We start from the raw sequence: 5,280 nt of genomic DNA, 5'->3' as shown, positions 1-5,280 counted from the left end.
GTTTCATTTTATTAAATGTGACTGAAGCAGACATCGTGGTGATTAAAGAATTTAGCCAAGATGGCTTAGACTTCTTCTGGCCCACCAAGATCTCCAACACAACAGCTGGGTACCAAAGGACTATCTGAAGGAATGGTACAAATGAAAGAACTTAAGTGGGTATCTTCGTACAACTTACAGAAAAGGTAAAATAAACAAGACATGCAGGTGGCCTGGTAGTGACCACGGAGTCACCCCTGTGGTTGTGGAGAAGCTGGGCTAAAGCTTCGCTCAGCTCTCACCGTCACTGTCTCCCAGGGTGTGCTTGTCAAAGAGGTACTCGGCCAGGCCCGAACCTGGGGCGCCCATCTTTCACAAGTTGGTTATGTAGTCACCCAGTTGTTTGATGGATTTTACCTGCTCATCCAGGTGATGTGTCTCAATGAAGTCACACAAATGAGCGTCGTTCTTGTCAGTGGCCAGTTTGTGCAGTTCCAGTAGGGACTGGTTCACACTTTGCTCCAAGTGTAGCGCACACTCCATTGCGTTCAGCCCACTCTCCCAGTCATCCGGGTCTGGTTTCTTGATGTCCTGAAGGAAAATGTGGCCGCCTCGCTGGTTCTGCAGTTTCCTCAGTTTCTCAGCATGTTCCCTCTCCTCGTGGGATTGGTGGAGAAAATACTTGGCAAAATTCTTCAAAGCCACATCATCACGGTGGAAGTAGTAAGACATGGACAGGTAGACATAGGAGGTGTAGAGCTCCAGGTTGATCTGGCGGTTGATGGCGGCCTCCGAGTCCTGGTTGTAGTTCTTGGCGCACCTGCAAAGGGGACGCGGTCATGGTGGTGGTGGTGGTCGAGAGGTGGTGGCTGCGCGGCGCTGGAGCGGAGGCGAGGACCTTGGGGTGTACGGGGGGGTGCTGATGTGAGAAGGTGGCAGAGGACTGGCTGGAGATGACCGGCGACGGGAGACGAAGGCGAGTGCTGGGTTCCGTTCAAGCACTGTTCAAGCAGGAGACCACGGCGACTCTGTGAATACCGTCTCTTGAAACTTGGCTGGAGGGTCAGCTATGAATCAGTTGTGACTTGATGAAACACAACAACAAAAAGAACAGCTGCATTGAGTAGGTATACATTAAATGCATCATTCTAGTATTATAATAAAAATTTGAGCTTTATATGTTTCCTACTGCATGCCACCAGTGGGCCAATTGCCAACATAATGATAAATGGGGAAAAGACTGAAGTTGTCAAGAAATCTATTTTACTCAAAACAACTATAAGATATCATCTCACCCCAGTAACAATAGCAAAATTCAACAGAGCAGCAAACAGCAAATGCTAGTGAGGTTGTAGAGACTGAAACCCTTATTCACTCTTGGTGGGAGTATAAAATGATGCAACCACTATGGAAGGCAGTCTGGTGCTTTCTCAAAAAGTTGAAAATAGAAATACCATTTGACCCAGCAATTCCACTAGTGAGAATAGACCCTAAAGAAACCAGAATGGCTACCCAAGCAGATATATGCACATCCATGTTTATTGCAGCTTTGTCCACAATAGCAAAGAGTTGCAAACAACCCAAGTGCCCATCAATAAATTATTGGATAGAGAAGCTGTGGTATATTCACACAATGGAATACTACCACACAGCAACGAAAAACAAGGAACTCATGAAATAGAATACAAAATGGGTGACACTGGAGGACATTATGCTGAGTGAAACATATTGGTCACAAAAGGACAAATACTACATAATGCCACTGTTATAAAACACGACTGACATCGGTTTGGGAGGGGGACTAGGAAAAGAGGGGATAAATAATGCACACTGCATTGAAACAGAAGAGGGATATGGGATATTGTTTGCCTGACAAGAGTCCAGAATAAGAGCTGCATGGTAAAGTGGGGTGGGGATATTATATAACAATGAAAGAATTATTTTTCTTTTCAAAGAGAAAAATGAACTGGGTGGGGGGAGGAGTGGGAAGGGAGGAAAATGTGCAACATTAAATGCATGGAAATCCAGGTTCTCTATAATCTTTTATTAAAATCTCAATTAAAAAATTTATTTTACTTGGATTTGAAGTTGACATCGATGGCATCAGCAATTAAGAAATCAAATGATGTGTTGCATTGGGTAAATCCACTGCCAACAATCTCTTTCAAGTGTTAAAGAGCAAGAACGCCACTTTAAAGACTAAGATGTGCCTCATTCAAGCCAATTTTTTTCTAATTATTTTCTATCGATGCATGAGGAAGTTGGAAAATGAATAAGGAAGATTCAAGAATGTATGCCTTTGAATTATAGACTTTCAATAAACATACACATTATCTTGGAAGAAATATAGGCACAATGCTCTTTGGAAAGAAGATGGGGTGACTTTGTCTCACATGCTTTGGATACATTTTCAGGAGGGACTATTCCCTGGAGAAGGACATCATACTTGGAAAAGAAGAGAGTCAGCAAAAAAGAAGACCCTTCTTGAGATGGATTGGCACAATGACTGCAACAACGGGCTTCAGCACAGCAGAGATTGTGAGAATGACACAAGGTTGTTATGAGTTATAGCTGATCCGATAGTGTCTAACAACAGTAGCTGTGTCAAGTAGGAGTCCTTGATGGCACAGTGACTGAACCACTCAGCTTCTAACAGAAAACAGCTGATTTGAACTCACCAGCTGCTCTTCTCTGCCAAAGAAAGGTGCAGTTTCCTGTTTCTGTAAGACTGGCTGCCTTGGAAACCTTCTGGAGCTTGTTTACTTTGCGTTAAGTTGTCATTATGAGACACTCAGTGACAATTGTTTTGGTGTTTTAGTTTTCCTGTGTGTTAGCGGTCATGGCTTAGGTGCTGAAAGAGTTTCTTGCCCCACTGATGCTTGCTTCCTATGTTTCTGAGACTTTGATAGCCAACAAAGATGACAGGAGAAGGACTGATGCCTTTGAGCTGTGGTGCTGGAGAAAAGATCTCGTGGTCTGCCAAGAGGATAAAACAAATATTTTGTAGAGAGAGTGCAGCTAGGCTGCTTCTTAGGGGGAAGGATGGTGAAAGATCTAGGAAAAGCTATTCCTTGGAAAGAAAAATCATGCTTGGAAAAGTGGGAAGTCAGCAAAACAGAGAAAAAGACCCCCAACAAGATGGATTGACACAGTGACTGTGGCAATTGGCTTAAATATCAGAAATGATGAGGATGGCACAGGAGAGGACAGAATTCATGTCTGTTGTTCAAAGAGTTGTTATGAGTCATACTTGACCGGACAGCACCTAACAACAATAATGTAGGGTGGGGGGCTTGTGGGTTTTATTGTAGTTTTAATGAAAGTTTACAGAAAAGTTGGATTTTTCATTCATTCATTGTTGCAAGTTTTTCTCCCTAACCTTCCCAGGTCACATTAAAAAAATTATTTGTTTTTGCAAACAATAATGCTTTGTGAATCAAGATTTATCTCTGTGTTTCCCTTCTAGAAAACCTTCTTTGGAAAACTAGTTCTTTGATTTAGTCTATTGGGATAGATGACTCTTATCCATGCTTTCAGAGCCACTGGTAGTCATCAGGGCACAGAAAAGGTCAGTAACACCCCCAAAACTTCCCAAATAGGAGGATTTGAACCCAAGTGGTCCTGCTCCAGACCCACCACAGGGTAGGTACTATCTCAAGAGGGTGAGCTACCTGGGGTGACATCAGTGAAGTGTTTGACACAAACCCCCACCTTCTGAAAATGCTGAGTAAATGCTAACTCTGATTGTTGATACGATCTTTGTCTCTAAGACGTTTTTGGTCAATGAGGAAGTTAGTGGTCTGGTAAACAAATGAATATAGTGAAGAAAACAAGATGATTACTTAGAAGATTATTTAGAAAGTGTAGTAAGACTACTTAGTGTTCTTTTTATCTACTATGCTTCAACTGCATATCACTTTTGCACACCTTTAAGTAAAGAAACCGTTACTTAATTGTGATATTGCCAGTCTTTGAAATAAGCACTAAAATATAGCACAGGTGCTATGGAAGATAATAAGTTCAGTTTTGAGCATGTTGAGCTTGAGAAACTTCTGGAGCTTTGATAAGAGACGAAAAGTAAGCAGAAGAAAAAGTAACTGAATCCATCCTATTTACTTAGACATTATCTTTGATTTTTCTTTACTCTTCTTACTTCCATAACTAATCCAGCACCCAAGACCTTGTTGGCTCTACATTACTCTTCAAATCAATATGCATATACCTTATTTTCTTTTCTTCTATTTCCACCCTGATTCAAAACATCATCATATCTCTCCATGTAATTTTCTTCATCTGGTAAATGGGGATGCCAATTGTACTCTAAGCCTTAAACAAGATAACATATGTAAAGGACTTACATATGCTGCTTAGCATGTGGAAAGAGATCAAAATTAGAGAGAGGACAAGATTGTGTTGGGCCCTGGAATCCAAGGAAAGAAATGTTTCCAGAATAAAAGTAGCTACCAGAGGTTAAGAAAATTGCCAGCTCAAATGTGCGACTTCTGTTAGGACATGTTTACACAAAAGTGGTGAAACTGAATGCTGAACAGAGTCTTCCACGTATTCAGATTGTGAGAATAGTGCATACAGCCATTGTCTACAAATACGGTGAGTCAATCTGGGTTTCTTGCTTAAAGGGACAAGACTCAGCTAGAATCTGACTGACTCAGATCACCACTGTTGAGTGGGAATTTTTGTGCCAGTGCTGAGCACATTATGAATTGGCTTCCCCTCACGCCAACTGTCTACTTCTGTTCAGTCAGTGGAGGCCAAAGAAGGGCGTGACCAAATAAAATATGGCTTCCTACAGCTGCCTCTGCAAGACAGTCTCAAGATGGAGCAATTTTCCTTGAAGAGGTTATAGGCCCTAAGTATGACAAATACTGTGATTGTCACAGTTGAAAGATACAGCTCTACAAAGGCAAAGGTGTGTTGTTTGAACCCTATTGGCTGGCTTGAGTCCCAGCAATCCAGTGTCGCCTTCAATGTAACAGCACTTTCCCATTTCTTCTTGTATTTCCCCTTTCCATTCATCATTCCTTCCTATTTAGTCTTGACCTCTCCCATTTTCTTCCCGAGTGAATGCTGCCCCCCCTTTTTTTTTGCCTCGTGTGGTTGTCTAAGGGCTGTACTCTTTATGAGAGCAGATCCCCAAGTATTTTCACCCATTACTGCATGCAACCAAATTGCCAACATACTGTTAGCTGCTGAGTGTGTCACCATTGTGCTACCGAGATTAATTTCCAAACAAACAGGAAAAAAATTCCTTAATGGCGAATATGGGACAATATTGGCAGGAAC

General features: G+C 42.0%; 1 pseudogene; it reads right to left on the bottom strand.

Moving 5' to 3' along the window:
- Positions 1-270: 270 nt before the first annotated feature.
- LOC102865885 lies at positions 271-820 on the bottom strand (annotated as a pseudogene).
- Between the last annotated feature and the right edge of the window lie 4,460 nt (positions 821-5,280).

The sequence above is a fragment of the Elephantulus edwardii genome, unplaced genomic scaffold (genome assembly GCF_000299155.1).
Source record: "Elephantulus edwardii isolate Elephantulus edwardi_28Jun2011 unplaced genomic scaffold, EleEdw1.0 scaffold00245, whole genome shotgun sequence".
Taxonomy (NCBI): Eukaryota; Metazoa; Chordata; class Mammalia; order Macroscelidea; family Macroscelididae; genus Elephantulus; species Elephantulus edwardii.
The sequence above is the reverse complement of the archived record's forward strand: the minus strand, read 5'-3'. Positions and strand labels throughout refer to the sequence as shown.